This window comes from Ovis aries, chromosome 8 (assembly GCF_016772045.2).
Source record: "Ovis aries strain OAR_USU_Benz2616 breed Rambouillet chromosome 8, ARS-UI_Ramb_v3.0, whole genome shotgun sequence".
NCBI lineage: Eukaryota > Metazoa > Chordata > Mammalia > Artiodactyla > Bovidae > Ovis > Ovis aries.
Window position 1 is genome coordinate 31640280 of NC_056061.1, and position 12241 is coordinate 31652520.

A 12241-nucleotide genomic window follows, 5' to 3' on the forward strand; every position below is an offset into this window, starting at 1 on the left:
AAACTGCCTTCATTTTGTCTGTCAGAGAACAGAGGGTTAAGATTTTCTCTTGGCTAATGGATGGCATCTGTAGAAAGCTTTGGAAGCCTTTTGAGCCTTTTGGAAGAAAACATTAGAGAAATATACTTTCATTCTTGTTAGTAAATAGGCAACATTTTTCAAGATACTAAAAGCAAGGCATTTGTTTCTCTCCTTTACACACACAAGTCTCCTGTATCCTTGTCCCTCCCCCAACCCGTTTCCTTTGCCTCTGCCTTTCCACCCACCCCTCAGCCTGTGCAAGCCAGGAACATCTTCCTATATCGTCTTTGTTCCCTTCCTTACTTCCACCCTTCGTATTCTTCCATATGGCTCCATATGCTTCAAATAAAAGCCCATTGTCCATCTGACAAGTCACTTAGCTCTGTCTTTCATATTCCTCCTATGAGTCACATCCCCTGGAAGTCCATCTTCCTTTCGGAGTGTCTTTCTTTCTGAAACACTTCAGATCCTGAAATGATGAAGGGAATCACAACAATACCCTGTTTTCCCAACTTCTTTGTCACGTAAACACTCTCAGAAAACTTCCTCCCGAAGATTTTCCATCCTTTTCCTTTCATGATGTCTTTGGAGGGACTGTTATACGTCTGAAAGAAAGAGGTGCTTTGTGATTTTGCTTTGTGCATTTCCTAGCATGCTTGTTGGATTCTTTTCATGTCACTGAGGATATGATTGTGGCAACCATGATAGAAAAAAGTGAGAATATAATTTATGGGCAAAAGCACATTTATTTTTTAAAAGGCATTGAAAAGTTCAAGGGGAGACCATCAAATTTTAGAAAACACATGCAATGAGAAAAATCTAGACCAAGCTGTCTTCCACAAAGCAGACACAGACCCTGCTGTAGACTGGACCATTTTCCTCTAGCCATGGGGATTGGAATGGAGGAGATAGAAAAAAGGCCAATCTAGGTTTGAAGCCCAGCTTCACCACTTACTAACAAGTTAACCTCTGAAACCCTCAGACTCCTCTTCTGTTAAATGGAAATAACAATCTAACTCATGGCCTTGCTGTGAGGTTTACGTGAGAGAGTGCATGTGAGTGATTCTGCATGCTGACTGCTATAATGTACATGTTCCATAAGTGAGAGCTGTGATTAGTAGATGCCAAGAGGGACATCTAGAGAGTATATGGATGTTTAGGGAGACAGAGAGCAGCACACCATCCAATATAAATATAAAGTAGCAGTCATTAAAAACAGATAAAGATGTTTCTCCATTCTCTGGGAGGATAACCACCCAGCCGAGAGGAACTTGGGGAACAGCAGGTTACTGAGCGTGACCTGGGCTCCGAACCCAAGTCAGGGATCTGCAAGTGGCGACCTGGTCTTACAAAGCAGAAGCTCATATACCACAACCCAGAGTTGAGATCTTGGCAGGACAAACCTTGAGGATGCTTCCAGGCTGAGTTCTCTGTCGAGCTCCTTAGGCCCCTTCTGCCTTAGACCAGGATTAATTTCAAGACCAGGGAGCCCAGGGGTCCATTAAACAGCACCTTTTCTTAAGAAGTCTGATGAAACACTCCACTTCTTTTCCTCAAATGGTAAATACGCAAACAGAATTATCGTAAAATGAATCACTGAAAGAGGGCAGTTTGAATTTTTTCCAAGACAGCTGTGTTCGGAAAGCCTCTGTCCACGGAAGAAAGTTCTCAGGTTTCAATATTGCTTTCTACCCAAGTTCCAGAATGTTCTTTCCTTTATCTCTTTTGCCTGAGCTACCATTCTGCAAGTCCTCCCATGGGATCTGGGTGCTGGTATTAGCCCTGGCCCAAAAGAGTCTTAGGCTGCTGCCTTGCATTATCTTTAGATTTAATTCGTTAACATTATTCAAACAAATGTAATTTGTTCCCTCAAGTATAATTATGTTTATTAATGTGACAGAGAAACATAACATTTAAAAAATACATATATCTAGTATACCAAGCTTTTAAGAGCTTAGATTTGGTTAAAATGAACACTAAGTCTTAGTTATTTATTAATCTTTTTATGTTGATATGTGTATAGGTAAATCAAAACAACATTTTTTGAACTATTACACCCTGGAATATACACTGATTTGTATATTTTGAGTTAATACACTAATATGAAGTGTTGTAAAGATTTCTTTTGTCATATAGATGCTGTATTTGATGAGTATGTTCTGAAACCTACACAGATTCTTTCCCTGAAGGTTCTGAATCCTACAGCAGGCACTCAATCTGTTGGCCCTTGTTACTATTGTTTTATTATCCCCAAAGACTATTTCCTACCAGGCCCTTCCTACACACGCTAGTCACTCAATAAATACTTCGGACAGATTGACAAAACCTGAATTGTATGTCCACAATGATTTACTTTTTATTTTGTGTGTCCTTACTGGCAATATTTGGGGGAATTGTCAAGGTGATTTTTCCCTCTTAAGGAGAAATAGCTGTTACTTATAAACCCTGAAAAATGTGAGAAAAAGGCAGATGGTAGGTTAGGACAGGGAAGGAGTGAGGGATGATGTTGGGCAAAGAGGATTAGGTGTCTCTCCACAAGGATGAGTATTGATTGGAGTGGAGGAGTGGTCCTGGCACTCCACAGCTGTCCTTTGAAACATAAAGTAGAAGGTTTGTTTTCAGGAAGTGGCTAGTGGAATTTCCCAACTGCAGACAGATAATCTATTAGGTGGGGCAAGTGGAGAGTTACTAATTGCCTCTGGGTTATGACAGTATCCATAAATCAGGCCATTATTCTGAAGGGGGGAGGCCATCATGGAGGATTCATGTTCCTGAATAAGGCTGAAGAAGTCCAAAAAGAAACTTTAATCCTTAAAAACCCACAGCCTGTAGGGCTGGAATAAATGGAGAAAGAAATGATTCAAAGAGTACAATTCAAAAACAGGTCAATAGCATCTGTAATAATGGAAAGAAGAGAAAGTGCCCTCTAGCATGTCTTTCAGTTCAGTTCAGTCACTCAGTCATGTCCGACTCTTTGCGACCTCATGAATCACAGCATGCCCAGGCCTCCCTGTCTATCACCCACTCCAGGAGTTCACTCAGACTCACATTCATTGAGTCAGTGATGCCATCCAGCCATCTCATCCTCTGTCGTCCCCTTCTCCCCCTGCCCCCAATCCCTCCCAGCATCAGTCTTTTCCAATGAGTCAACTCTTCGCATGAGGTGGCCAAAGTACTAGAGTTTCAGCTTTAGTATCATTCCTTCCGAAGAAATCCCAGGGCTGATCTCCTTCAGAATGGACTGGTTGGATCTCCTGGCAGTCCAAGGGACCCCCAAGAGTCTTCTCCAACACCACAGTTCAAAAGCATCAATTCTTCAGCACTCAGCCTTCTTCACAGTCCACCTCTCACATCCATACATGACCACAGGAAAAACCATAGCCTTGACTATCCGGACCTTAGTCAGCAAAGCAGTGTCTCTATGCTATCTAGGTTGGTCATAACTTTCCTTCCAAGGAGTAAGTGTCTTTTAATTTCATGGCTGTAATCACCATCTGCAGTGATTTTGGAGCCCCCAAAAATAAAGTCTGACACTGTTTCCACTGTTTCCCCATCTATTTGCCATGAAGTGATGGGACCAGATGCCATGATCTTCGTTTTCTGAATGTTGAGCTTTAAGCCAACTTTTTCACTCTCCTCTTTCACTTTCATCAAGAGGCTTTTTAGTTCCTCTTCACTTTCTGCCATAAGGGTGGTATCATCTTCATATCTGAGGTGACTGATATTTCTCCCAGCAATCTTCATTCCAGCTTGTGTTTCTTCCAGTCCAGTGTTTCTCATGATGTACTCTGCACATAAGTTAAATAAACAGTGTGACAATATATAGCCTTGACGTACTCCTTTTCCTATTTGGAACCAGTCTGTTGTTCCATGTCCAGTTCTAACTGCTGCTTCCTGACCTGCATACAGATTTCTCAAGAGGCAGGTCAAGTGGTCTGGTATTCCCATGTCTTTCAGAATTTTCCACAGTTTATTGTGATCCACACAGCATGTCTTTACCACCATCTGTTTCTTATGTCTCTTCATGCTTGGTAGGGAAGGTGAGCAAATCTTAAACTCTTGTGTTAAAAAACAAAATTCAATTGAGTAAATTCAGAGATCTAATTGGCTTTATTAAATGATTCAGGAATGGGACAGCAACCCATCTAGCAAAGAGAAAGGTGCTCAGAGGACCTCAACAAAATGGAAGATTTTTAGGACAGAGGATGAAACATGGGAATGAAAAAAAAAAGAGATTTTTTTCAGGCAAATCTACCTTTCTTTGTCAGAAGGGGAAGGGTCTATCGTGTATTTTACCTCACCAGTGTTGATTAGGAAAGTCCAGATTGATTGGTTTAAAATTCCACTCCTGGGAGAGGCTGAAAGTAGAGTTAGGTTAGTTACTAGTACTTTGGTTTGCTGCCCTGGGACTTAGCACAAGTGACTCCATTTTGAATCTGTTGTTTCCATTTTTGCCCCTTGGTACACTCTATTCATTGAGTGGGAAGTGAAATAGGCTCTAAGTTTTATTTTATTAATAATTCCACATACTTGAAGAAGGGACTGCCTTTGGAGAACTTGCTGATGGTGCTCCAGGGCCCCAGATATCTATGGTACCAGCAGCTGGGGCTCTCCATGGCTTCTGCATGTAGTGCCAACACCAGGAACCCCAGTGTGTCTTGAGAAAACCTGTGGGAGGCCCTCTCATTGGAAGAAAGTCCTCCCACTGGGGATAGGCTTGGAGGGGTGTTTAAAATACCAAAATGCTGAAGTAGACATGATCAAATGATGCACTTTCTGAAAGAGAGAAGAATAAAATATAAAGGAAAATTTATTCTTCTCCAAATAAAGCCACAATAAAACCTGTTTTGGAGGCATCAGATTTTCATGCCACTGTCCTTTTCCTCAATCTGTTTTGTTTGTACAAGTCAAGGGGGAACAAATCCATCCATAGAAGAAGCTTCGCAGAGTAAAAAGATGTGTAATAAATTCCCTACAGTCACCTAAACCTGCTTTTGGAATCTAAATGACATGGAATGCAGAGATCTTTGAACACTGATCTCTAGTTCCTAAGTATATGAGCTTCTCCAAAATTTCCTCCCAGGTTAATCTTAGTGGACCCTATTCTGTTTGTGGCACTGAATTTTCACCTGATCCTTTCCTTTTCTTCCTGTGGAAATGAGAGGAATTTCCATCAAAGGAGGAATTATTTTACTCAAGAGCAAAGACCTAAAATAAGACTTTCTGGGGAACCCATTTGCAGATAGGAAGCCTCCTAGAATTCTGACCTTGCTCTCTTTGGCTCTAAAGCTTCCCTCTTTGCATCTTCTAGGAGGGCTTCCTGACTGTTCTTTTGACCCCAGTGAGATCAGGCCAGCATGTGTCTGAGAGAAATCTTGTACTTTCCATACCAAGGAGCCCAACATAGTTTACTATTTTATGTTTTGCTCCTGAGTTTGCCTCATGTCTTCTTTCTTCTCTCTTCCATTATCTCCAGTCCCTTAACCTGTATTCTTGATACCCCAGGTTTCACATCTCTACCCTAAACACCCTCTCTCCATTCCATGCCATCAATAGAACTCTGTGTATAAATGTAACTCAGTAGCCAGTGATAATGAACCACTTAAGTCTTCTCCCCACATTTTCCCCATGAGACAACTGAACTGATGAACATCGTGGGCTTTGCTTTACAAGAACCAGGAATCCCAAACTACCTCCTTAAAAAATGTTAATACTAGATTGAACTAAAGAATAAGAAAAAGGATCACTCTGTCTAGCTGAGACAAGTTATTCCCCTCAACACGCCCACTGAGGAGATTAAATATATCTGCTTTTTAAAAATCTGAAGCCATCTGACTACATGGCACACTCATATTTTACAAGGTATGTGAGAAACCCTATGTCTTCAAGGTTTATATCCTCAGTGTCTACCACGCTAAAACAAAGAATCAAGTTTACTCAGTTTGCATCTGCTAGTCTCATGTGTTCAATCAAGTTCATCTGTGTGCTGTTATATATACTGAGTGAGGGGCTTTATTGCATCTCCCCTCTATTTAGTGATACATTCTATCTCCTATGAACATAACACTTTTGCTTCAATTATGACCCTTAATTTCAAACTTTCTATTTCCTGAATAGGATGGAAAAAATAACTGGGCAAATCTTGGCCAGTCTTATAAAAATCCACAGATGCTTCTTTGAATAAAACAGTTCATAATATCTTAAAAGAGGCTTTTCACTCTTAGCTTTTATCTAACAGATGAGGTGGGTGGTGGGGAAGGGAGGAAGTGAATCAATGGCTACAATCAAATTTTGATCCCAGCTCTAACCCAAGCTCCACCCACAAACACCATCTAAAGCAGGACCATTTGTCAGCACTTCAATCGTGAGCACTGTAATTAAGATTCCACAGTTCACTTCTGGTATCAAACATTGGTTTCAATGGGAATAACTCATAGGGCATCTCCTCTGGGAAGAATGAAGATGGTCCGTTTGGACTCTAGACGCTGTTCCGTGCTTCGGAGTGGAAAGCTTGCAGCAGCCCCCACTGAGACGGATGGTACAGATGTCACCCAGAACCCAGTGCAGCAAAGAACTTGGGCAAGTTAAGAAAGAAAGTGAAGAGGAATGTTTTCCCTTCTGACATTTCTCCAACAACTGTGTCTAACCTGAAAATGTGGCTCCAATCCTTTTCAGAACTATTATTTTCTTTACAGCAAAGTTCTAAAACCTTGGTTTCTTTTGATTTCTGCCCCCCTGGCAGGAAAATGACACATTTGGGGCCAAGGCATTAAAGCATGGTCTCTTGGGAGAAGGGGGAGGACTATTGCTTTCCAGCCCACAAACAGTTGCAGGTGCAAAAAATGTGCACACGAAAAGGGAGGTCTGCTCGAGGCCCCTTTTAAACTTCAGCCTTTTAAGTTCAATAAATCTCTTTGCTCTTCTCTTTGTGGGCCGGGTGCTCAAATGCACATCCCAGTCCTCAATGTGGCCTCCAGAAGGAATCTTCATGTTTGTTGTGAAGCTTTCCGTAATTACATAATCGGTGAAGTCTGTGAGTTTGTGTTGAGGTGGCTGAAAAATGCAAGGCCGGGGATTACGGTAACATAATTAGATGGCTTCCTGTAAGAGCCAAGTGATTTTTCCCTGAGCTAGACTCTGATTGGCTGCCTCAGAGGCCTTCCTCTTGATCAGTGATCACAGTTCAATGGACACTTCTGCTGGCCAACACCCTAAGGTGCTTCACGGTGCTTGCTGATACTGTGGATGAAGTCTGTGTACACACTGCTTCGATCTGATTAAGAAGGCAGGGGCCATGAAACCAGAAGGCTGTGGTTTTTTGCATGCCTTTGTGTCTGTGTGTGACAGAGCCAGTGCTTAGCTTGTCTGGGCCGTGGTACCTTGACTCATTCGGCGGTGTCTAGAAGCCTGGATTCCTTGCCTCTTGGGGTTTTAGGGGCAGGAAGAAAGAGAATTTTGAAAACAAAGATCACAGCTGAGTTTTAGGTGTGTAATAGAATTTGGTACCTGATATGCATCATTTTTTGTGAATTTTTTCCAAGTCAGCTGGACGTTGACGATTACATGTTAAAAACCAAACAGAACCAGAAATAGACTTTTATTTATCCACAGTGTTAGTCTCTTAAATCCCCTTTCCAAAACCTAGCAATCCTCTGAAATGATTATTCATGTGCTCTCTAAACCCTACCCTCTCTCTGGTGTTCAGTTCTTCTGTATATATGCCGTTTTAGTTTTGTTCTGGCAGATGCAGAGACTCTAGGAATTGTTTAAAAGCCCAAGCCAAGATGTGATAGAGGCTGTATTTTCTAAAGGAAACTTTTACATTGCTACCTTGTTATTTAGCTGGTATCCATGGAAACGTCAACTATCAGTGGTCTCAAACCAAGGGATTAACTATGAAATAAGAAAAGATGACGATGATAGAAATCTCTCCCTTTACTTTGGTCTTTAATAAAGAACTAGACGGTCGAATTCCATAATTGATGCCAGAATTTAACAGTTGATTTTTTTAAAAGACGAATGGAAAGACAGGTAAGTCTCAGGTGGAAAGTGTATACATTTAATTTCCAGGGGTGTCAGGACTGGTTCAATCACCAATAGCTATATTCATCAGGCACAAAATTCTTCTCTGGGTGGACGATGGATCAGAATTTAAGATGCTCAAGTGAAAATTTTCCTGAGGTCCCTTTTCAACCTATTACCCTGAGAGATTCTCTGGCTCTGCTCTCCTGACCTTTCATTTCTGCTTAGATCCTAGTACTCATTCTTTCTGCCCAGTTTGCTCTCAGAGTTATTCTAACTTCATAAATATACAGGGAAGCCTAATCTCTCTTTTGCTATGTTCCCCAAGAGAAGAAATAGTATAAATCTATTTCTTAAATGTTTGAAACAGTCTCTCTGGAAGCAAACTAAGCCCTGTGGCTTTTTGAGAACTAACTCGTAACACATCCTACTTTTCCAATAGATGTGCTTCTTGATTTTGTCTTTGCCAAATTTGAACTCCAAAGAATAAAATCATTATGATGTCTTACATAAATACTTGCTCCTCTGCCTTGTAAAATGAAAGGTAAAAATGAGATTTATTTGGAATCCTTCAAATTTTAGTGATTACAAAATGATTGCAGTAGTCCTTATATTAATCAAACATACGATAAAAGAAAAAGTTGACAAATCAAACGCAAAATCTAGCAATCCTGGGTTATGTTTAAGTAAAATGTGTTCTTGTAAATAAGATCCAAGTTTAAAAGAGATATACTTGTGGTCATGCACTGACTTGTATAATAATTGTCAATAGAATAAGGAGAGAAAGAATACTTTTTTCTAGAAGTTTAAATGTCCTCATCAACTGGTGATATTTATAATATACTTTATGAGTTAAATTAACAGTTTGTCAGTGTTCTCACTGTTCATGATATACCCTTACTCTCAGGATAATCAGTGACCAAATTCCTATAAAACTGATTATGTATAAAGACTCAATAGGAGAGAAAAATCACCTTTCTAATATTGTTGCATAATATTATATAACATAAATATATATAATTATGTAATTTTTATCATAAAAATTAACCAAGGTAATTTAATCTTATTTTATCTACCTGTTACACAGTAATGTATGGCTATGTGACAAGTTACCCACAAACTTCGTAACTTAAACAAGAAACTTTTTATCACATAGCTTCTTTGTTTTCCAAAGCTTAGCATGGCTTTATTGAATATCTCTGGCTCAAGGCCTCTCATAGGGCTTAGTCAAGGTATTGCCTGGAGTCCCCAACTGGGAGATAATCTCCTCTGAGCTTACTCATTGGCCAAATTCAGCTTTTTGTGGACTGTTGGACTTGCTGGCTCTTGGCCAGAGACATCACTTCCTTCCTATGTGGGCCTCTTTAACGGGCAGCATACAACATAGCAGTTGGCTTCCCTATGCATGAGCCAGTGAGAGAGTGAGAGAGGCAAGTAAAATGGAAGCCTTGTGCTTTTGTATCCTAATCCTGGAAATAATATTGCATCTATTTTGTCATAATTTATTACTTAGGGCTTCCCTTGTAGCTCAATTGGTAAGGAATCTGCCTGAATTTCAGGAGACCTGGGTTTGATTCCTGGGTCAGGAAGATCCCCTGGAGAAGGAAATGGCAACCCACTCCAGTATTCTTGCCTGGGAAATTCTGTGGCGTAGTGGGCTACAGTCCATGGGATTGCAGAGTTGGCCATGACTGAGAACAAGGGAGAACTATTAGAAGCAGCTCACTAGATACCGTCTGTGCTCAAAGAGAAAAAAAAAAGTACATAATAACATGAATATCAGGAATCAGGGATCATTCAGTTCAGTTCAGTCGCTCAGTCGTGTCCAACTCTTTGCGACCCCCTGAACTGCAACACGCCAGGCCTCCCTGTCCATCACCAACTCCCGGAGTTCACTCAGACTCATGTCCATTGAGTCTGTGATGCCATCCAGCCATCTCATCCTGGGTCGTCCCCTTCTCCTCCTGCCCCCAATCCCTCCCAGCATCAGAGTCTTTTCCAATGAGTCAACTCTTCGCATGAGGTGGCCAAAGTGTTGGAGGTTCAGCTTTAGCATCATTCCTTCCAAAGAAATCCCAGGGCTGATCTGCTTCAGAATGGACTGGTTGGCTCTCCTTGCAGTCCAAGGGACTCCCAAGAGTCTTCTCCAACTCCATAGTTCAAAAGCATCAATTCTTCAGCACTCAGCCTTCTTCACAGTCCAACTCTCACATCCATACATGACCACTGGAAAAACCACAGCCTTGACTAGCCGGACCTTAGTTGGCAAAGTAATGTCTGTGCTTTTGAATATGCTATCTAGGTTGGTCATAACTTTTCTTCCAAGGGGTAAGCGTCATTTAATTTCATGGCTGCAGTCACTATCTGCAGTGATTTTGGAGCCCCAAAAAATTAAGTCTGACACTGTTTCCAGTGTTTCCCCATCTATTTCCCATGAAGTGATGGGACCAGATGCCATGATCTTTGGGGGCCATCTTACAGGTCAACTACCATACTTATCCACAGGGATTCCGTCTTCTTCCTTATAATTACCTAAAGATCCTAGCAATAAACAGAAATTGAGTCTTCTACATGCAGATGGCTAATAAACACATGAAAAGTTGCTCAACATCACTCATTATTAGAGAAACACAAACCAAAACCACAATGAGGTTCCATCTCATGCCAGTCAAAATGGTTGCCATCAAAAAGTCTACAAACAATAAATGCTGGAGAGGGTATGGAGAAAAGGGAACCCTCTTACACTGTTGGTGGGAATGCAAACTACTACAGCCACTATAGAGAACAGTGTGGAGATTCCTTAAAAAACTGGAAACAGAACTGCCATACGATCCAACAATCCCACTCCTGGGCATACACACTGGGGAAACCAGAATTGAAAGAGACACGTGTACCCCAGTGTTCATCACAGCACTGTTTACAATAGCCAGGACGTGGAAACAACCTAGATGTCCATCGACAGATGAATGGAAAAGGAAGCTGTGGTACATATACACAATGGAGTATTACTCAGCCATTAAAAAAAGAGAGTGCATTTGAGTCAGTTCTAATGAGGTGGATGAAACTGGAGCCTATTATCCAGAGTGAAGTAAGTCAGAAAGAGAAATACCAATACTGTGTATTAACGCATGTATGTGGAATTTAGAAAGATGGTAACGACGACACTATATGCGAGACAGCAAAAGAGACACATATGTAAAGAGACACGTATGTTGGATTATGGGAGAAGGCGAGGGTGGGATGATTTGAGAGAATAGCATAGAAACATGTATGTTACCATATGAGAAATAGATCACCAGTCCAAGTTTGATGCATGAAGCAGGGCACTCAAAGCCAGTGCTCCAGGACAACCCAGAGGTGGGAGGGGGGTTCAGGGTGAGGGGACACATGTGCACCCATGCTGATTCATGTTGATATATGGCAAAAACTGCCACAATATTGTAAAGCAATTAGCCTCCAATTAAAATAAATTAATTTTTAAAAATTCAAAAAATGAAAAAAAAATAAACTAAGTCTTCTAGAAGAAATAATACAAAATCTCAGTAAAGGGCAGTACTTTAGCTTTTTGCTGGTTCAGGAGTCTGAATTGTTAGTAGACAATCCTGTCCAATGGTTATGGTATTTCTAAAACCATTGCCCTTAACAATAATTACCTGATATGGGATTAATCTTACAGACACTGGCAAAGATAAGTCATCTGTGTCCAAATTAAATGCAAAGGCCATTTGATATTAGTTATCATTGTACTCATTGTCTGTCTTCATACTAGTTACCTATCACTATAAAAACACATTGCCCCAAACTTAATGACTTATCTAAAACATTTATTTCCTTTTGCACAGAGTTCTGTGGTCTAAGAATTTGGGAGTGGTTTGGCTAGGTTTGGCTAGTGGGCTAAGAATTTGGAAGTGGTTCTGACTGGTGTCTCCCAGGAGATTGCGATCAAGATGTCAGACAAGGCTGTAGTCGCCTAAAAGCTTGACTAGAGGATCCATTTCCAAGGTGGCCATTCCTATGACTGGCAAGTTAATGAATGACAGCTGTTGGCAGGAGGTCCCAGTTCCTCACCTCATGGGCCTCCACGGGGCTGCATGAGTATCTTCACGATGTGAAGCTGACTCCCCAGAGAGAGAAGTCCAGATTGATTATGGGACATATGAAATATGTTTCAAATTTGAGTAATGATCCTTGTCTTAGT

General features: G+C 41.0%; 1 protein-coding gene across 11 annotated transcripts in view; it reads left to right on the forward strand.

Moving 5' to 3' along the window:
* Positions 1–12241, forward strand: part of PREP (prolyl endopeptidase) — a 584413-nt gene that overhangs the window by 221538 nt on the left and 350634 nt on the right. The gene's annotated exons all lie outside the window — the stretch shown is intronic.